Here is a 23,821-nt window from a genome sequence, read left to right on the forward strand (position 1 = left end):
TTGTCCACAAGTGCGAGGTCTCTCATGCAAATCTCACATGCCAGACATCACCTTTTGCATACAATGTATTTTATGCGATTCCATTCATGGCAGTGGGATCTGACAAATCCCTGTGGCAGCCATGACGGTCTCCAGATCCAATCCCATGTGCACATCAGATCATATTTGGAGGTGAAACACATGTGACACTTTTCACATGATTAATTGGCCCGGTGGGTTGAAATCATGTGAAGAAGTGCCATATCGCCCTAGTGGGTGGGCACCTTCAGTTGAAAACTGAAAGTAGTAAATATGGTTTTGGTTGCTTTGCCCAATCTAAACCATGCCGATAGATACCAGTCATTATTAGTTTTATGACCGCTTGGGGAGGAGACCAAGTAACAGTGTACACATCTTTCGTTATCAGCTGGATAATTTCTTGCATGTACAGTATATGGCCCTTTAAATCTGAGTAGTTATATGTTATGTCTCCTACACACTGGGTGATTTCAGGGCATTTTCTAAGTGATCTCGCTAGATCAGGGGTCCTCAAATTATTTAGCTCTGGGACCCCATTAGACAATAAACATAATTATAGGACCCCAATAAAGTTATTGCAGAAGGTCATCACGTCACATGTGTAGTCAGCAGACAGCACATACATGGCAGCATTGTGGAGGCACAAAATGATGGGAGGAGTCTAAAATAACAGACAATTCAAAAAACTTTTCAGACTCCTTGAATCACTGACTAAGATTAGAAAAGTCATCAGCCTGATGGTCAGCAACATGGAGTCAGGACCCACAGTTTGAGAACTGCTGCACTAGATCGCTTAGCAAATGCCCCTACATTGCTCTGTGTGTATGGGGCCATAGCGATGCGCTGCCCTACATGTCGCTATTGCCCCGGTGGTTAATATCCAGAATGCTGGATAAATCAAGTAAGATCGCCGGACAGGGCCAGTGTTCTCACCAGGGAACACTGGCCTGACAGCTCGCTCAGCACACAGCACTGAGCGATCTACATTGCTCAGGTCACTTAGCAAAATCTCCCCGTGTGTAGGCTTCATTCATTAAAGAAAAACTGTTAAGGTGCGTACACACGGGTGCAATTATGTATGAAATCGCTGGCAAAATGGTCGCTCAGCGACCATATTGCCAGTGATTTCATGTGCAGCCGGCGATAGATGGCTGGGAGCGCGCTCCCGCGGCCAGCCCTTCATGGACGCTGGTCGCAGGAGCATGCTCCTGCGACCAGCGGCTTCCCCCAGCGATCGCCGGGCAGGGATCAGCGCCGGAGAAATCAGCGCTGTTCTTCCATGCCCTGCGACGCTGCTCCCTCCCTCCTCCCGTCACCTGCTGCTGCGCTCCGCCTCCGCCCCGTAGCAGTGTCTCCTTTTCATCGTTGATGAAAAGGAGACACTAGCAATATGATTGCTGGGGATATATTGCTAGCAATATATCCCCAGCAATCATATAGACCCGTGTGTACACAGCATTACATGTACTAGACCAGTGGTAGCCAACTCCAGTCCTCGAGAGCTACCAACAGTTCAAGTTATCTAGATCACCTAGCTGGGGCACAGGTGCACTCGTTACTGACTGACACATTATACATGATCCACAGGTGGAGCTAATTACTATACTTATGATTCTGTGAGGAGATCTGGAAAACGTTAACTGTTGGTAGCTCTCTAGGACTGGAGTTGGCTACCCCTGTACTAGACCAACCTCGGACTTCCCTCAGTCCTGATTTCTCTACACAGTATCTCACCAATTCCCAGTTGTGCCAGAAAACTATTCCCTTCAGGTAATGGTGGGAGAGAAGAATACTGCATGCAATTGTATGTTGTAAGTTACTGGAACCCCTCTAAAGGTTTTTCTATAGAAGGTTTAGAATTTGTCCAAAATATCAGGTTTGGATAAAGAAGTCTTATTTAAAGTTTCGATTCTGCTATTAGAACCATAGGGAATATTTCTGCCTGAGGCTGTCTGGTAGTTTTCACAAAGCCTTCATGGCTCTGACTGCCACTCTCTTATTCTCACAAATATAAAGCATTAAAAAAATGTGGCATTTATAAATGACACCGTAGCACTCAGGAGTATTATCTTCCCCAAAAACCACTACTGTACTACAGTTTATATTCAGCTGCAGGACTCACTGAGCTCAACTTTGATTGCTGCGCAGATCTCTATCTGCTTGGCTAAGGATGGAAATAGGTGTGTAAACAATTGGTGTTCAGCTGTTTATAAAGTTAGATAAAAAATAAGGTATTTGTGCCAGACTATGGGCCTGATTCCCATTGCTAACATGTGAGGGGACGAGGGGACGCTACACAGCCCTCGGCAAGGCAAGCACTGGGCCCACGTGTTTTGGGTTCAAGTGGCTGTGTGCAATGTCACGCAGCTGCTTCGTCCCTCCCCACAAATGATCCAGACTTATCTGCGTTGTCCTGTCTGCACCCCCCCCCCCCCCAGCACCATGTTGACAACCAAAAAGACTCTTTCCTGGCACTAACACTGCAGACATCATTTCCTGAATGTGCCCACCTGGGTCAGCAACCTGGCAATTCGACCCGGGTTATAAGAAGGGTTAAACCTGAGGCGTTCCCTATAAAATGGGGGACCCGGGTGTAATGTGAAAGTGCAGGAGTCAACTAGAGTTTAAAGCATAGTAGCGACAGACCTGGTGTCTTGCAAGCGACAGTGCTCAAGGCAATCTCTGATTCCTTGAGCAGAGAATTTAAACCCCTTCCTTGCATTGATGGGGTAACAAGTCAGATGGTAACGGCAATACCAGGGTGGATTCAGGAAGCTACAATCAGTGCTTAACTGGAGAACAGGCAAATGAGGGATTACAGTCTGACGTCTGTAGTCTTGGCGGGGGACTACATCTCTCAGGTGTGCAATCAGAGCAGCAGCAGACTCACACTGAAGACATAGCAGAGAAGGATGTCAGAGACAGGGACATAACACCATGTGCCTATTAAAAGTTAGTCAAGCCTCTAATAATGGGCCCCTACCACTGCATTTGCCTGGTGGGCCCTCCATACCCAGTCCGACACTGGATCCCAGTGTTTGGCACAAGCAAAAGGTTAACACATGAAAAGTTGTTGACAACTAAGCATAACCCCAATTAGTGTACCTTGTCTCATTGCATGGCCTGCTTCGTTCACCTTGCTTCAAACCAGGTGCCTCAATGCGCTCAACATAACAATGCCATCAGAGTACACGTTTATGGTAAAGTATGAAAAAGCCCCAACAACCCATGTCGACCATATGGTGTCGACTGTTGACCTAGCCATTGTCTGGCAGTCATCTGGTCATCCAGGGGTATGTTTACTAAGATGGGAGCTCCATTGAAGATGAGAAGTTGGCCCAAGCATTGCCTAAGAACTTTATCAAATTACGCAAATTGTTATGCGGTGTCCCTGTGATTTCACCAAAGATACATATTTTATTTGCTGTATATTTATTTATTTATATTTTATGTATATATATATATATATATTTATTTGTGAGGTTGCAACCCCACAAAATAGAACCTTGCCCATGATTGCCCAGGTATCGTCCAAGGAGGGTTATGACTCCCCATGCTCTTGCACCAAACCGGAGCCTCTCTGCGGTAAAAGGGACCTGTGAAGATCCTTCTTCTCTAGTCCGTTACTATAATAGGGATGTGACCGCTGCAATGGATATTATCGCACCTGTGCATACAGGACCCTGAAAAACCACACCATAGAGCGCCTTGGTTTGACAACAGCATAAATGATGGCCACAAGGGATGATTATGATATAATTGGTATAACAGAAACATGGTGCAACTAATCACACGTTTGGGCTATAAATATGGAGAGATACACCCTTTTCAGAAAAAAAAAGAAAAATAGAAGTGAGAGGGGTGTGCCTTTATGTAAGAACAAACATAAAACCATGTGGGTAGGAAATGAGCTTGGCGATATCTGAGGATAATATTGAGGCCGTGTGGACAGTTATAACTGAAAATAATACAAAAAATCAAATAAACTTTTAATGGGGTATATTACAGGCCACCTAACATTGATGAAATGGGTGAGGCACTACTTTTAGACCAAATAAAAAATTCAGGTGCAGGTATAAATTATGGGGGATTTTAACTTTCCAGACATCGACTGGACAAATGAGACCAGTATGTCAGCTAAAAACAGTGGTTTCCCAAACTTACTCAAAGATCAGTTTATTACACAATCAGTTGAAACACTGGGCCTTATTCTAGTTCACTCTTTCTGACAAAATCCTTCTTAGATGGACCATGTGCACTGCAGGTGGGGCAGATATAACATGTGCAAAGAGTATTAGATTTGGGTGGTGTTTTACTTCAAAGTGAGATCTATAGTGCAGTGTAAAAATAAAGCAGTCAGTATTTACCCTGCACAGAAACAACATAAGTCACCCAAATCTAATTCTCTCTGCACATTTTATATCTGCCCCCCTGCAGTGCACATGGTTTTGTCCATCTAAGAAGGATTTTGTCAGAAAGTGTGAACTAGAATAATGCTGTGTACACACGGGGGCGATAGGGGCTATAATCGCTGGGAATATGGTCGCAGGCGACCATATTGCCAGTGATGGAAGTGTGCCCCGGCGATAAAATGCCAGGTGCCCGCTCCCGTTTTCTGCCCCATTGTAATCGCAAGCTCCTGCGACCAGCTAATTACCTCTGCGGCTCCCCCAGCAGAGGTTCCTTTTCATCAGCGACCATCTCTGGTCGCTGATGAAAAGGAGACACTGAGCAATATATTGCTCAGTAATATATTGCAACCCCCCCCCCCCCCCCCCGTGTGTACGCACCATTAGGCCCAATGACTCGTTATGGGGCGTTATTGGATTTAATATTAACAAATAAAATAGATTTAGTTTCAAATACCAAAGTAATAAAACATCTGCGAAACATTGACCACAACATGGTCTCACTTCTGTAAACAACAACATATGGGACCAGCTAAAATATGACATTTTAGTAAAGTAAACTTTGAATTATTCAGAGAATCTTTAAAAGAAATAGAGTGGGAAGCGTTATTTGAAGCGAAAATGCAGGGGAAATGTAGGGAAACCCTAAAAATAAGGTTAAAATCAATAGGAAAAGCCACCATGGTTGGACAAAAAGTAAGGACAGCAATAAACAATAAGATGAGAGCATTTAAATTTTACAAGGCTAATGGAAATGAGGAGGCATTCAATAAGTACAAAGAATGAAATAAAATTTGTAAAGGGGTAATTAAAGTAACTAAAAGGGGAAAATAAAGAGCACAAAGCCACAGGAGACAGCGTGGTGGGTTTTTTAGGGAGTGCTCCCCCTAAAAAACTCGCCCAGTGGGGAGTGCTCCCTAAAAAAAAAAACACCACTGAAGGGGTTAAACAAATTGGGATTATTTACACTATAAAAGAGACTTTAAGGGGAGACACGCTAAACATGTACAAATATATCAGGGGCCAATATAAGGAATGTCAGACAACCTTTTCGCATTGAGAAAGGACTCAATGTGGGCATGAGTTTAAACGAGGACAGAAAATTTTGTTCCCTTAGAAGGAAAAAAAAAGTTTACAGTCAGGGCAGCCAAATTGTGCAACTCTCTTCCTGGAGAGGTGGTGTCGGCAGACACAATAAATACGTTTAAAATTTGGTTGGACAAACATCTATTGGGTAAAAACATCCAGGGGTACAATCAACAATCATAATCTGTCTTTATTGAAAACAGAATACACAATGTATAATAAGGGAGGTAGCAATAGATCATACACCAGTGGGGTAACTACTGTAAGGCAGCCCCAGCTGCCGCTTGGGGGAGCAAGCCGCAGCGGGGTCTGTGTGGGCACCAGCACCCACTCGATGCACTGACATGCTGCTGCCTGCCGTTGCCCACTGGCTGAGCACCGGAGGCAGAAACGACAAATCCCCCCACTGATTCAATTGACTGTACACAGAGCTGACTATTGACTACTGTGTACAGTATGGGCAGGCGGATGGGCGTGCTAGGGCGGCCTGGGATGCATTTGAGCCAAGGGAAGCAGCCGTGTCTGCTGGTCTCTCTTCCTCTATCCTGCTTCAGCTTTGCTGGGGAAACACACTGGAGACTCCCCGGGGGAAATATTGATGAATATCAATTTAGTGATCACCAGCATGAATACAGAGTTCCTTTCACAAGAGATCATAGTAGCAAAAAATAAGCCAGCTCAGCTTTTCCACACAGTGGAGATGCTTTGCAAAGCAGCATGGCTGCAGCCTGATGAGACAGGGTCCCAGTCAAGATGCAATGAGTTTGCAAAATTATTTGCAGATAAAGGGGGTGATTCTAATTCTCTCGCTATTTAGCTAGTTAGGGCCCATCCTGATGTTTAGAGGACTGCACATGGTCTATTATGCGCATGTGCAGGCTCCCTTTGCGAATGGCTTCAGGTACTTGCATATAGTCACCGAGCCGTTCGCAAACATCAGGGCAGAGGGAATAGGGCTTGTCCTTGGGAACGCCATGAAAATGCTAGCCGTTCCCATGGGTATGCGGGCAGTCCGATGCCTGCCTGAAGCAGGTGGCTGACATCACAGTGTGTCAGCAATCCGCGGCGTCTTCATCCAGCCGCCCGCAAATAAAAGTCAGTTGACATTGACTTTATTTGCATAGGCAAGAGAAATCATTCAATGGCAAATTCACTTGCTCCCGGATCATTCCAGGAAAACTCATTGAGCTAAGATTTACCACCAACTGGCACTGATTCACCCAATCCACCTCTAACTGCCATCTCCCTGCTGCTGGGAAGAAAAATACCTTTTTGCTCTGGCTGGCTACTGCATTTGAGACTTCTGCATTGGTTCCTAATTATGCATCACCTGAGTACAGCACATCAAAGATTCCAGTTCATCCTGGAGAACCATAATTCCTTCTATATGGATACAAGCAGATTGTGAGGAGAACGCAAGATTTCACACCTCCCATTTCTTCTTTCTATTATTATATCCAGCAACATCAATCGCCACAGCAACTTTCACCCCACCAGTGGATTGGTAACTCAATTATTAATTTATCCTTTCATCCAGTTGGATCTTCTATTTGAGACCAGTGGTCTATATATAATACCAGCTATTATGCTAAGTGTATTTGCACTCTGTGATTTTTTTTCCTTTTTTATCTCATTTTTTATATTTCTGTGTAGTCATTAAAATGTATTAATTAATTTTTTAATCACCGTCTTGTAAACAAATTATTCAGCCAGCGCTGGCACTTATATTATTTCCTCTTTAGCCCTTTTTGGGGGAGTGACAACCCCGTGCCAGCAGCTGTTGTTTGCGCAACACACATAATTTCCATTTGTTTTTAGGGCATGAGATACCACCTGACGGCACAAGTCAGCTCAAAAGAAAATGAAAAGGTACTCTTTACCTAGAAGGGCGCCCACGATTTTGATCGTGGGCATCGTTAGGGAAAAAAAAACGCGTCGGTCGCATCGGATGCGACCAAAAAATCGCATGCGATGTGACCGACGCGATGACCGCGATTTCCCATAGGGAACAATGTTAAATGTCCCAATTGACCCGATTTTCCTTTTCAATGTCCCAATTGACCCGATTTTCCATAGGGAACAATGTTAAATGGCCCACAGAGGCCAAATAGGCACCCTGAAGTGTGAAATGGGCCCCCAAATTGTTAACGCCACCCCACGATCAACGTCAACCCGAAGCGTGGCGAGCGCAGCGAGCCCGCGAGGGGCGGCGGTACGCGTCCTACGACCTTTTCATACCCCCTCTATCCACGTCGGCGTGGAGTTGAGAATAGAAAGTGTGGCGAGCGCAGCGAGCCACCAAGCCCGAAGCGTGGCGAGCGCAGCGAGCCCCGCGAGGGGACGCGTATACCTGTGAAGGTGTCCGCGTCCCCTTGCGGTGCTCGCTGCGCTCGCCACGCTTCGGGCTCGGTGGCTCGCTGCGCTCGCCACACTTTCTATTCTCAACTCCACGCCGACGTGGATAGTGGGGGTATGAAAAGGTCGTAGGACACGTACCGCCGCCCCTCGCGGGCTCGCTGCGCTTGCCACGCTTGGGGTTGACGTTGATCGTGGGGTGGCGTTAACAATTGGGGGTCCATTTCACACCTCAGGTTGCCTATTTGGCCTCTGCGGGCCATTTAACATTGTTCCCTATGGAAAATCGGGTCAATTGGGACATTGAACAGGAAAATCGGGTCAATTGGGACATTCAACATTGTTCCCTATGGGAAATCGCGGTCATCGCGTCGGTCGCATCGCATGCGATTTTTTAGTACATGCGATGCCCGCGATGGGCGCCCTTCTAGGTAAAGAGTACCAATGAAAAACCCCATGTCGACCTTTTGACTGTCGACTTAGCCATTGTCAGCCTAATACTTGTGTAGCCTTCCAACCTTAAGCATGTTGACCTATTTCAGGTGTCGAAATGGCGAAAGATGCTATATAAATAACACTCATTATTATTATTAGTATTACATGTATTATATTATCTAAAAAAAAAAAAAAAAAAACATTTATTATAAGTTTAAAAACAAATTTATCTTAATTGTTTAGGCATCTGATAAACTTTTTTCTCTTTCAATACACAAAGAAAGCTTAAAAAGTGAAAGTAAACAAAGGCAAAAAGCCCAGAACTAATGAGAACCAAATTGTTTTCATTGCTGTATAATTCTATCTCTGTCTGATAAAATCTAATAATCGCTACTTTCCCCACAGATCTGTAATAGAGGCACATTGGTAATAAAAAGTATTATTGAATGCCTGAAGGCAAAGTAATTTAAAAGATTTACTTAATGTTGTCTTATTCAATATTCTTCGAGTCACGAAGTTTCATTTTTGTGCTTTAAAGTTTACTTTTTAATAAGATAGGAAGACACAATCAATAGAACATAGGCAAAAGAATGTTGGTGATAAAATATAACAGAAAATAGAACAATGCACATTGAAATCTGTCCCTGTCCTGTCACCTCTGTTCTGTCCTTGTCACCCATCTCTGTTCCCCCCCTGTTCTGTAATGTCCCTGTCACCTTTTTCCTGGTTTTGTCACCTCTGTGCTGGCCCTTTCCTTGTCATCTCTATCCTGGTCTAGTTACATCTGTCCATTTTATTCATGAGTCCCAATGTGTTTGTGTATTTATTTTTTACCACTGAGTGCCAATGTGGGGTGGCCCCATTCAAGATTTTGCTATAGGGCCCACTGAGTTCTAGTTACGTGCCTGCACCCGCCTTTCCCCACACCAACCCCGGCAGACACAACATGCTGCTAAGTTCTAACTCACAGTCACCACCCACTCTAGCCAGCAGTCCTGCAGCTCAGACGCGTCCTCTCCTCCCAGAAAGCAGTGACCTTGTCCCTGGCCAGGTCTCCAGAACATATGTGGGTAAATGGGTGTGACAAAAGGTATGGGCGCCAAGGAGTTAAAAAAATTCAACAAGGTTTATTCCTATATAAACAAACAGCATTAAAAAGACATTTGGCAGTGACTGGTATCCCACAACCTGACCCAGGACCCAGCCCCAGTGCAAAGGTTTTTGGAGCCACAAGCAGGGTGCACACTCCGGACTGCATCCTGCCTCATTCCATCTTTGCTGGCTCCAAATACGCTTAGGGGTAAGAAGAATTCACATGTTTTTTTTAAATGCCTTTTTAATGATAGAACAAAGATTTTTAATAAAGGTATAACTGCACCAAACCTGACTGCAGCAATGTGTTCCACCTTGGGATACCAACTCCACTTTCAATACACACAATACACAACAATGGTGGACAATGATGCGCTGTCTCTTTAACAGAGGTGTGTTGTTCACTCCTCCTAGTGATGGTGTTTCTCCACTGGTGATTTGCTCATATACGCAAAAGAAGAGAGATAAGTAATATGGAATATGTTCAAGGAAAAAGGACCATTATAGGTCCGAAACGCGTTGGTGGCTTTGGAGGTAGGTGAGCCAGCACTACAGATCCCTCTTGCCCTTTTTCTACACTCTAGGGACACTCACCCTCACTCAGAACCCGGGAGCATTGGAGGTGGGTAGAGGTTGATCACTACCTGGCTTGCCTTTCTTTTTTATGGTTTTTAAAAAACCTTTTATATTGTTTTGTATGCTGGATGAATTGTTTTGGAAAAAATACTTTTTTTGCTTTTACCACCTGTGGCTGAACTTGGATTGACATCCGTCCATTGAGACGTGGGGACGTAAAAGATACCTTTTGATGCATATAGGACACTATTTGAAGGTGAGCATACATCTAATGGGACGAGGAGCCCCTGAAGTTACATACCTGCATATTCCAAAACAATTCTTCCAGCATACAAAACAATATAAAAGTTTTTTTAAAAACCATAAAAAAGAAAGGCAAGCCAGGTAGTGATCAACCTCTACCCACTTCCAATGCTCCCGGGTTCTGAGTGAGGGTGAGTGTCCCTAGAGTGTAAAAAAAGGGCAAGAGGGATCTGTAGTGCTGGCTCACCTACCTCCACAGCCACCAACGCGTTTCGGACCTATAATGGTCCTTTTTCCTTTAACATATTCCATGTTCATATGGTAATTCATTATATCTGGCAATATAACTCTGCACAGCCTCCTAGTGCCCAGGGGGACGGGCAATCCTTCAGCCATGGGTCCCCAGAGGTTTCCCCCACAGGGGGTTTTCCCTCTCCTGAGAGCTGAAGGATGACTATATGTGAGTCACGAGGCTACCACCAGCTTGGTCCTCTTATAGGACAAGCTTGTAATAAGGACTGACCAATCTTGGTCAAATATTTCCTAATTTATAATGCAGAGTAAAAAAGAGCATAGTTTTCTTAAAAAGTCAATAAAGTTATTTTACTTTAAAGATCAACTTTGCATGATTGTGTCTTTGTTTTCTGAATGTATACTATCAGAAGGTGAATATATATATATATATATATATATATATATATATATACATACAGTATATATATGGTAAATAATACAGTATATATACTATATATACTACAGAGCATGGGGAAAGAAATACAGTTTGCTGAAAATAAAAATTAGTAGGTTAATGGAAAAATGATGACAATGGATGGATGCTGCTGATAGGTGGTCAGGAATTAGGTAGATAAATATTTTATTAGTATGTAGGAGATACTGTTTAAAAAAGACAAAAATAATTATATCATAACTGGGGGATAAACGTTAAGTATATCTGCTGCTACATCATCAAGAAGAGGAACCAGTGACATTTTGCAAATAAAGAAAGAAAAAGAAGAGAGAAAAAAATGGAAATGAAAAACAAAACATAAAAACAAAATATAATACTGTAAACCAAAAATAATATATTAATTACTAAATACATATTTTAATTCTTTATCTTGGTTGTACTTGGGAATTTATTACTCTACCTAATAGTGTCCCTATTTTAAATGTATTTATGTTTTACTTAGAAACCATTTGACCCATCTATTCTGCCCTAACCACATGTACACGCACACACTTACACACTAGTGTATACCCTACACTACATCACTGACCCCTCTATACCCCACACTACATAACTGACCCCTCTATACCCTACACTACATCACTGACCCCTCTATACCATACACTATGTCACTGACCCCTCTATACCATACACTATGTCACTGACCCCTCTATACCATACACTATGTCACTGACCCCTCTTGACCATACACTTCATCACTGACCCCTCTATACACCACACTACATCACTGACCCCTCCATACCATACACTACATCACTGACCCCACTATACACTACACTACATCCATGACCCCTCTATACCCCACACTACATCCCTGACCCCTCTATACACCACACTACATCCCTGACTCCGCTATACCTCACATTACATCCCTGACCCCTCTATACCCCACACTACATTCCTGACCCCTCTATACACCACACTACATCCCTGACCCCTTTATATCCCATACTATATCACTGACCCCTCTATACCATACACTATGTCACTGACCCTTCTTGACCATACACTACATCCCTGACCCCTCTATACCCCCACACTACATTACTGACACCTCTATACCCTACACTACATCACTGACCCCTCTATACCATACACTACATCACTGACCCCTCTATACCTTACACGATGTCACTGAGCCCTCTATACACTACATTATGTCACTGACCCTTCTATACCCACCACTACATCCCTGACCTCTCTATACTCTATACTACATCACTGACCCCTCTATACCCACCACTACATCCCTGACCCCTCTATACCCTACACTACATCCCTGACACATGCTGTGAATACAGTTTTAACTTAAAGTTGGGGAAGGTTAGTTTTAGGGGGGATGTTAAGGTTTAGACTGCGGGAGGGTAGATTAGGTTTAAGTGTAGGCCAGGGTTAGGCTGAGGGTTAAGCTACAACATTTGGCTGACCTGGCCGTGCGGACGTTCTCTCATTATTACCTATATTGTGTGTGACTGTATTTCTAGTCCTTTTCAGGACTCTAATGTACCAAGTAGCTATATCGCTGACAACCCGAGCCAACCGCTGTGTTTAATACCAACGGCGCTGGGTGTGGGTGCACGCTATCACAAGAACTCAGCGGCAGCAGCGGCACCATTATAGCGACGCTATAATTATACTTTATATGCCCACATGTATGCTGTACACTACAGTTGCACCAGTTAGGCGCATAGCCACATTGCAACTTATCTCCATGATACACGCTACTTGCGGTGCATGAAAGTCCTGCAGTTATCTACTCCATGTGTATACATACCTATTTTCTCCACACTGTAATATACTAAATTACCATAAGAGTATTACCTTAATAATCGCACAGAGTGTGGCATAATAGAGGAGTTACAATTGGAGCTGCAGGGCTCTGTATACAGTCCACAACCATTATTTCAATAAGACACCTGTCTCCCCTAAACTTGATATAATCATAAAGAGGGATTACTCAAATTGTGTCAGAATTGTATCATTAGTAAGGTAACTGATTGTGGAACCCGCACGAGCCATTTTAATTCACACTTGTTCTCACTTGTGTTTATGTTGTTCGTTATATTTCGCAGATTTTAAACCATTAAATATTAAAAGGTATATTTTATGTCTCGTTACTATAAATGGTGCACCACCATATGACAAACTTTCTTCTTTCCTCCATGTTAAAGTCTATACTCCTTTGTCCGTGGTAGCACACCCCTAAAAGCCTATCAATTATATACAACTGTATTTAACCAGTAAATAAAGAGGGGGCCTAATTCAGTAAAATAATATCAATACTCAACTCCCAGTCTTGTGCAATAGATCACCCTCGTTAGACCAACATGAGAGGGTTAGGGTAAGGCTGCCAGAGGGGATGGTTAGGATTAGGCTATGGGAAGCGATGGTAAGCTTAGGCTGTGAGAGGGGAGGTTAGGGTTAAGCTGCAGGAGAGGAGGGTTTAGATGCAGGAGGGGAGGAATAGGTTTAGGCTGCCGGAAGGGACGGTTAGGGTTAGGCTGCCAGAGGGGAGGGATAGGATTAGGCTACAGGAGCTGATGTTAGGGTTAGAATGCATGAGGGGAGGGTTAGGGATAAGCTACTGGAGGGGAAAGTTAGGATACGGGAGGGGGTTAGGCTACTGGACAGGAGGTTAGGATTAGGCTACTGAAGGAGAGGTTGAGACTGTGTGTCTGGGCTGGCCGATGAAGCTGTGAAACCAGCCAGACTGAGGGTCAACGAGACGGGCCCACCAGCAAAATGCACCGCATCCCGGGAACGTCCCACCAATCTCTCCCTGCAGCAGACCCACACATGGCTTACTTACAAACATGGCATACATACACACACCATGCTTGCAAACATACACACACACACACACAGCATACACACACACACACACACACACACACACACACACTCATTGAGAGGGAAGCTTGCTGACTAAAGTGAAGCTTGATTACTTAAGTGACTTGTGAGTTGGAAACTGAAGCAGGTGAGTTAGAATACTGAAAAAGTAGTTCCTTGCCTGTTACCTTCTCTCTCACTGTTTTCTACCACATCCTCGCAAATCTACTACAGACGCCGTCTGTCCCCCCAAATCCCTCTGTCTGCTTTCACTAACCTACCCTCTCACCTCTGGTCCTCATGGCTGTTAATCTCTCAACTTCACTTTCTCCAACCACTCCTCCCCCCTCCCATCCCATACCTATCCTGACCACTCACCCCCGCACCCCCACCCTCCCAACGACCCCCCCTCGCTTCTGCAATCCCAAAAACCTTATCCACATAAATACACAACCCACCCCCCCTCTTTCCTGTGCACTATGGAATGCCAGATCCATCTGCAACAAACTCCCTGCCATCCATGACCTATTCATCTCTAGAGCATTTCACCTCCTTGCTATCACCGAGACCTGGCTCTCCACCTCTGATTCTGTCTCTCCAGCTGCTCTCTCCCACGGTGGCCTCTCTTTCTCTCACACTCCCAGGCCTGACGGTCGCCAAGGTGGCAGCGTGGGTTTTCTACTCTCAGCCTCATGCACCTACAGTGTCATTCACCCTGAACCCTCTCTCCTTTTCTCCTCCTTTGAGTCTCACTCTATCCGTCTATACTACCCCTACCACCTCCGTGTCGCTGCAATCTACCGCCCCCCTGGCCCTATCTCCCAATTTCTTGACAACTTCGCCGACCTGGCTTCCACACTTCCTCTCCTCTGACCTGCCATCTGTCATTCTTGGTGACTTTAACATCCCCTTGGATAACCCCACTGATCCTGGCACCTCCAAACTCCTCTCTCTCTGCTCCTCTCTTGGCCTATCTCAGTGGACTACCTCTCCCACCCACATCCAAGGACACTCCCTCGATCTCGTCTTCTCTCGCTCTTGTTCCCTTACTGACTACACTATCTCGGCTTTTCCTCTTTCTGACCATCACCTCATCTCCTTCTCCCTCACTGCTTCCCCCTCTCCCACCCCCCCTCCCAAGCGCATTGTCTCACGGCATAACGTCAACACACTTGATCTTGCTGCCTTCTCAAACACGCTGTGTGCTCTTCTCGCCCCAATCGCCCTCATGTCCTGCCCGAACCTCGCCACCTCCCTCTATAATGACACCCTATCTTCGGCACTGGACTCTGCCTGCCCTCCCTCCTCTATCCCCCTTCGATGCTCCAACCCCCAACCGTGGCACTCCCCTATCACCCGATTCCTTAAAAAGTGCTCTCGCACTGCTGAGCACTTCTGGAAGAAATCACGCTCCCTTGCGGATTATCTCCATTTCAAATTCATTCTTTCCTCCTTCAGCTCTGCCCTTGCTCTGGCCAAGGAATCCTACTTTAAGTCCCTCATCCTTTCCCAATCATCCAATCCCCGCAGGCTCTTCGCCACCTTCAATTCCTTGCTCTCCCCCCCTCCTCCAGCTCTTCCGTCCTCCATCATAGCCGCTGATTTTGCTACCTACTTTTCAACCAAAATCTCCTCTCTCAGGACTGCCATCACTGTTGCCATGACCTCACCCTCTCCCTCCTCCCCTCCTACATCTCCACTCCCCTCCTTCCAACCCCTGTCCTCATTTTACCCCACCACTGCTGCTGAAGTCCACTCTATCCTTCAATCCGCTTCTCCCTCCACCTGCCCGCTCGATCCTATCCCCTCCAATATTATCCGTCGTCTCAGTCTGTCAGTCTGCTCTCACCTGGCTCACCTCTTTAATCTTTCCCTATCCTCTGGGATCTTCCCTTCCTCCTTCAAACATGCTCTTGTCTCCCCAATTCTCAAAAAAACAAATCTGGACCCCAACTCTCCATCCAACTACAGGCCCATCTCCCTCCTCCCTTTTGCCTCCAAGCTCCTAGAACGTCTGACCTATAATCGTCTCCTTAGCCACCTTACTGCTAACTCCATTCTAGACCCCCTCCAATCCGGGTTCCGCCCTTTACATTCCACTGAAACTGCCCTGACCAAAGTCACTAACAATTTACTATCGGCTAAATCCAAAGGCCTCTTCTCTAGCCTCATCCAGCTTGATCTGTCGGCAGCCTTTGACACTGTTGACCACCCTCTCCTGCTCAACACCCTCCGCTCCTTTGGCATCACTGGCACGGTCTTCTCCTGGTTCACCTCATACCTCTCCTATCGCTCCTTCTCTGTCTCCACTCCGAGCTCCTCCTCTCCTACTACCCCGCAGCCAGTCGGTGTTCCCCAAGGGTCAGTCCTTGGCCCTCTCCTCTTCTCCCTCTACACCACCTCTCTGGGCACCCTCATCAGCTCCTATGGTTTTCATTACCACCTTTATGCTGATGATACCCTAATCTATCTCTCCTCCCCCGACCTATCCCCATCACTCCTGTCCAAGGTCTCCGAATGCCTCACGGCCATCTCAGCCTGGATGACCCAACGCTTCCTGAAACTAAACATGGCTAAAACTGAACTTCTAATCTTCCATCCCCCGAACATCCCCTCTTCTCCCACTATCTCCATCAGCATTGGTGAAACCGAGATCACCTCCACCGACCAAACGCGCTGCCTCGGTGTCATCATTGACTCCTCCCTCTCTTTCACCCCCCACATTCGTGCTCTCTCACATTCTTGCCGCATTCACCTACGCAACATCTCACGCATCAGACCATTCCTCTCCACTGACGCGACCAAAATTCTCATTCACTCTCTTGTCATCTCCCGCCTTGACTACTGCAACATCCTTCTCTCTGGGCTACCTCTCACCCGCCTCGCACCTCTCCAAACCATTCTTAATGCTGCTGCTAGGCTCATCTTCCTCTCCCGCCGCTCTACCTCCGCCTCCCCCCTCTGTCTATCTCTTCACTGGCTCCCCATTCCTTTCTGAGTTCTCTTTAAACTCCTCACCACCACCTACAAGGCTCTCTCCTCCTCCACCGCTCCTTACCTCTCTTCACTGATCTCTATCCACACTCCCTCCCGTCCTCTTCGCTCCATCGCTGACCGCCGACTGACCTCTCACTTAATCACCTCCTCCCACTCCCGTGTCCAAGACTTCTCTCGCGCTGCCCCCCTGCACTGGAACAACCTCCCGCCACCCATCAGGCTTTCTGATTCCCTTACCTCCTTCAAGCGCTCCCTCAAAACCCACTTTTTTCGACTAGCCTATCCCTCCTCCTAACCTCTTTTGATCCTCCTATCCTGCCTCCGTTCCCCTCCGTTCCTACTTATCCTGTTGTTTTTCGTTCGTCCACCCACCTATTTTTAGTATGTTAACTCTTATGAGTAGGGTCCTCCTGCCTCACGTACTCACCCTACCTCTTTACCTCACCTGTCCTCCTGTCCTGTTCTTCTCTTCCTCTACTTCATCTTCAGTCTCCTCGACAATTTTGACACCTACTTCCAAACTGATGCTGATTTTATTTCTACCAGCTATACCCCTATTTATACTGTATTTTTCAACACACCCTGTACGTTACCCTGTCATTTGTTTTTTGTTTGCTATGTACGGCGCTGCGGACACTTTGCGGCGCCTTATAAATAAACGTACTACTACTACTACACAGCATTCTTTCATTTACACAAACACATCTATAGCATAAAAACACACTGCATACACACAAACACAGCATACAGAGTGTATTCAAATACATACACAAAGAAAATTCATGAATGAATGCATGCATACATACATAAAACACACATAGCAATCACACTTACAGACTACAGGCTGAAGAGGGGAGCCATCTGCCCTCCGGAGTTTGCTGGAGCATAGAGGAAGTGGGCGGAACTTCTGCTGCAGCTGCTGTCTCCTTGATCTCCCAGGCTGAAATGCAGGTCCCGGCTCCTGGCAATGCTGATGCCGCTCATCATTAATCAGAGCAGGGAAACTGTAAGTCGGCCAGTGATCCTTCGTGACAGGAAGGACTGGGGACAGCTTCCATGTTGCGTGTCACAGCTTAACGCAAAACCCGGAAGCACTGCTGCCGGCCGGCCTGCAGGCAGTACAAGCAGGCTCAGCAGAAGAGGATGGGAATGGCCCGCCGGAAAATGACTTGGTATCGCCGGCTCTGTTAGCAAAGCAAATAAGCGCACAAATGGGCAAAACCGTGTTGAACTGCAGTTGGGGCAGATGTAACGTGCAGAGAGAGTTAGATTTGGGTGGGCTGTGTTCAAACAGAAATCTACATTGCAGTGTAAACATAAAGCTGTCTCCTAAACCAGTGGTTCCCAACCTGGAGTACATTGCAGACTGGTTGGGGGTACATGGAAATAATATTGGTGCCCTCACACATCAGTGTTCATTTGCCCCATGCTGACATGGGTGGAGGAAGCAGCAGCATTAATCCTACAGGCACTAGCAGGAACCCTTGAAACAGTGCACAGCCAGCGGCCACACACACAGAGACCCGATTCCTGATTGCACACTATTCCTCCACTACTCCTTAATATAAGGACACACATAAAGATAAACAAACCACCCGCTACCACTCCACTCAAGTACTGTGGATATTTCAAATTGAGAGGAAGGAGTACTCATAAGTGAAAAGCCTATTCAAGGGGTAGGGGAGAGAAAAAAAGTTGGGAACCGCTGTCCTACACTGACTGCACAAATCATATAGGCGGCGAGGAGCCGGGTGAGGAGCAGTACATAGAGCTGCACTACCATGGTGACTGAACCCCTCTGGCTACCCAGCAGGAAGTAAACCAATTTTGATACACAGGGGCAGCCATTAAATACCAGGAGTAGCCTCGATTAGCAGTGGAAACATTCTCTGTTTTTTTTTCTTTAAAAGACAAAGTAAAACAAAAACACTTTAAGAGGCTCCAGGTCAGGCTATGGGGATAACTGAGACATTGGTTCCCTGCCCCTTAAATCTAGCTCCACTGCCTGCGCTATAGGACAGATCTTGTAACAGTAGAGTAAAAGGGAAGGGGCTCTACATCTGGTGAGAGCCTCCACATGTCAGCTCAGCATTCAACACAATTGTCCCCTGCATCCTACAGCCCAAACTTCTCTCCTTGGGGGTTCCAAAGCAGACATGTTCATGGATCATTGATTTTCAGACTGCAAGAAAGCAAGTGGTGAAAGCTGGGTCATTCTCATCCAGCATGCGCACAACCATTACAGGTGCCCCTCAAGGATGTGTCATCTCGCCCCTGCTCTTCTGCCTATACACTGACGACTGCGCCTCGGCTGAGCAATCAATCAAAATCATAAAATTACGGGTGCCCCTCAAGGATGTGTCATCTCGTCCCTGCTCTTTGACCTATACACTGACGACTGCCCCTTGGCTGAGCAATCAATCAAAATCATAAAATTTGCAGATGACACCACCGTCATCGGCCTAATCAAGGACGAAGACGAGTCTGCATAGTGAGGCAAAGTGGCCCAGCTAAAACAGTGGTGCGGCAGGGACAACCTCGACCTTAACCCCCTCAAATCGGTCGAGATGGTGGTGGACTTTAGAAGGAAACCAAATGTCATGCTCCCACTCTTTATAGAAGACAGAATGGTGTCTTGGGCCGACTCCTTTAAATTTCTAGGGTCAAAAATCTCCTGAGACCTCAAACTGGGACCCAACGTAAGCACTGTTGTCAAGAAGGCTCAGCAATGCATGTTCTTCCTGAGGCAACTCAGGAAATTCAACATCCCCCAGTAGCTGCTACTTATCTTCTACACTGCCATTGTAGAGTCAGTTCTATGGTCCTTGATCACAGTCTGTTATGGAGCTGCCAACGAGAGACAGATGGAGGCTGCAAAGGGTAGTAGTGGAAAAGATTGTTGGGGCCTTCCTCCTGCCTGTCCAGGAACTATACCTGTCCAGGGTCAACAAGTGTGCTGGGAAAATTGTGGCGGATAATTTTGAACAGGCCACAACCTATTCAAAGCACTTCCATCAGTAAGACACTACAGGTCCATCCATGCGAAGTCGACCAGAACCGCTAAAAGCTTCTTCCCAATAGCCTTCCGGCAACTGAACAATGTCTTATGCGTAAAACAACTTTTAATATGTTTAATATGTCGAGCCCTATGCGCACTCATAGATAGATGAAGTGTCCACTATGATCCTGCACGTGTAATGCTTTTAATGTCTGTTATGTATTGTCCCCTAGATAGTCTTGCTTGGCAATGCAATATTACGGCAAAATACTCCTAGTGTATGCGAGTATACCTGGCCAATAAAGTTGATTCAGATTCTGATGTATTCTAGCAGCAGGTGGCTCCTAGACACAGACAAATACATGTACAGCACATGAAGTGAGATGCCACAATGCATCCTGTCACTCACTGTCAGCTACAGTAAGAATAATGTTAACAATGCATTGGTGCCCCTTAGCTGAATCTGCCTATGCATGTATGTAAGTTACAAAAGGCAGATTCAGTACAGTACATAGTAAAGATTCAGACACCACACTACTAATCAGACACCACACTACTAGACACTACACTACTAATCAGACACCACACTACTAATCAGACACCACATTACTAATCAGACACCATACTACTAATCAGACACCACACTACTAATCAGACACCACACTACTAGACACTACACTACTAATCAGACACCATACTACTAATCAGACACCACATTACTAATCAGACACCATACTACTAATCAGACACCACACTACTAATCAGACACCACACTACTAGACACTACACTACTAATCAGACACCATACTACTAATCAGACACCACACTACTAATCAGACACCACACTACTAGACACTACACTACTAATCAGACACCATACTACTAATCAGACACCACATTACTAATCAGACACCATACTACTAATCAGACACCACACTACTAATCAGACACCACACTTCTAGACACTACACTACTAATCAGACACCACACTACTAATCAGACACCACACTACTAGACACTACACTACTAATCAGACACCATACTACTAATCAGACACCATACTACTAATCAGACACCACACTACTAATCAGACACCACACTACTAGACACTACACTACTAATCAGACACCACACTACTAATCAGACACCACACTACTAATCAGACACCACACTACTAATCAGACACCACACTACTAGACACTACACTACTAATCAGACACCACACTACTAATCAGACCCCACATTACTAATCAGACACCACACTACTAATCAGACACCACAGTACTAATCAGACACCACACTACTAATCAGACACCACACTACTAACCAGACACCACACTACTAATCAGACACCACATTACTAATCAGACACCACACTACTAATCAGACACCACACTACTAATCAGACACCACATACTAATAAGACACCACACTACTAACCAGACACCACACTACTAATCAGACACCACACTACTAACCAGACACCACACTACTAATCAGACACCACACTACTAACCAGACACCACACTACTAATCAGACACCACACTACTAATCAGACACCACACTACTAATCAGACACCACACTACTAACCAGACACCACACTACTAATCAGACACCACACTACTAACCAGACACCACACTACTAATCAGACACCATACTACTAATCAGACACCACACTACTAACCAGACACCACACTACTAATCAGACACCACACTACTAACCAGACACCACACTACTAATCAGACACCATACTACTAATCAGACACCACACTACTAATCAGACACCACACTACTAATCAGACACCACACTACTAACCAGACACCACACTACTAACCAGACACCACACTACTAATCAGACACCACACTACTAATCAGACACCATACTACTAACCAGACACCACACTACTAATCAGACAAATATGTACCTCATATCTCCCAACTTTTCTCTTTTTAAAATCGGGACCTGATGCTCCTTCAGCATGGCTGGACCGATAAGGGTGCGGAGCTTCATGCCAGGTGGGCATGGCCTCAGACAGAGGGGGCATGGCCTATCACAGCGACCCCTGTTTGCCTCATTTTTGTTGGCATGCCCAGTGCTCACCTAGTACCAGGGTAGCCTCCTGCTCCCTCCTTACAGTGGGCATCTGCCTCCTGAGCTTCTCGCGAGGCAGTAGAGAATGCTGCCTGGTCACTCTGATTGTGAATCACACACACAAACAGAGCTACCAGGCAGCATTCCTACTTCCCAGCCTGCCGCCAGACAGTGAATGTGTGTCAGCATGCTGATTGGTGGATGGCTGGAGCTATCCACTAATCAAGAGTCCAGCATTCTCTACCCCCTCCCAACTGTAGGCAAACAGTGAATGGCTGTCAGCTTGCACTTAGAAACTGCCCTACTGTACATTGCTCTTTGTGTAGGGGCATAGCGACAGCGATGCCTGGTCCCGCACTTCACTATTGCCCCGGCAATTAACATCTAGCATGCTGGAAATTAATCACGGGGCAGGGCCTTCTCAGGAGTGAACACTGACACCGACAGATTGTTCAGCACACATCACTGGCGCATCGCTGTGTGCCGAGCGATCTAGCAGAGCTCAGAACACTCAGCAATGTCGTTGGGTGTGTAGGCCCCTTTAGAGCGCCTTTATATCTATACAACTATTCCTTTATCAGTGCTTCTCTTTCATGTCATTGTCAGGTGGTCCATGTGGAGGCACTGCAGCAGCATTAAGATCATTCAGTGTTTTAGGCTTATCCAACTACCGATGCTCTCTGCAAATGGTAACACACTGGTCTGTATTCATATCCTACTCTCTCTTTTCTCTTCCTTCATGTCTCTCTCTCTCTCTCTCTCTCTCTCTCTCACTCTCTCTCTTTATTACTCTCAGTCTCTTTATTGGAACATGCACTAATTGGGTTACAGAATGCCAAGTCCCCGACCTCACATTGATTTCAATCCAGCCCTGAAATTTATCTCTGCTGTGTAATGTAGCCAGATCATTTCCTTCAAAAATACAGCATTGATTACCTGGGAATGCAGGGTCATCAGTGCTAGCAAATGTTCCTAATGACAATGTTATGGAACAAAATAAAGACAACCAACACTTTTACCATTGAATTATAAATATCAATAAATACCAAAAATGAAGGGTATATAAAAAGGAGGAGCATCTGTGGAGGGGAATTAGGAGGAAGAAAGGCTTTTTTTTTTTTTAAAAAGCAGCACAGTGCACTACATACTAGTGGCCTCTAAATCTAAGTGGGCTAAAGGACCTGTTACATGACAGGGGAGTAGAGGGGGAGGGGCAAGGTCAGAAGAAGGGACCCAAATGGACCCTCGCGGGCTCGCTCTGCTGGTCACGCTTCAGGCGCGGTGACTCGCTCGCACTTGGTTACTATAATGAACCAGTGGTGGTGTGGATAGTGAAGTTGCAAGGCCCCCGGCCTTGCTCCTCCTCCTGGGCATGGAGAGGCATTTAGCCTACTTGGATTTAGCAACTACAGTACCATAGATTATTTCCCAGTTTCATTGAATTACTTTTCTGTTCAGATTTGTAGTGTGCAATGGAATCTTCTGGCGGTACATATAAAAATATTTTGTACATTTTAGCAAAGTGTTAACAAAATAATATTGATCTTCTCCATTATCAATATTATTTCTACACATGCATAGTTGGATGAGTCAGGACCTGTGTCCAGGGCCAGATTAACAATGGGCAGATGAAGCTGCAGCTCCAATATTAAAATTTAATTTCTATTTTACCCATTTGTGCAATTTTTGTACTTTTATATATTTAGGGAGACATTGGGGCTTATAGTGTATGGGTTATGCATGCTTGGTGGAGCTCCTGAGCACATAGAAGGAAAGGCATGTCTCCCGGATTCAGCACTGACATGCACCATCTGCCTCACCACTGCCTCATTACCATGGGAACTCCCAGCGTTTTTATGGGAACACCGAAGAAACGCTGGGCGCTCCCATGGGCGTGTCCATCTGCCAACGCCTCCCGCCCACATTGGTGGGTGTGAA

The sequence above is a fragment of the Crinia signifera genome, chromosome 2 (genome assembly GCF_055691185.1).
Source record: "Crinia signifera chromosome 2, ASM5569118v1, whole genome shotgun sequence".
In the NCBI taxonomy this organism is placed as follows: domain Eukaryota; kingdom Metazoa; phylum Chordata; class Amphibia; order Anura; family Myobatrachidae; genus Crinia; species Crinia signifera.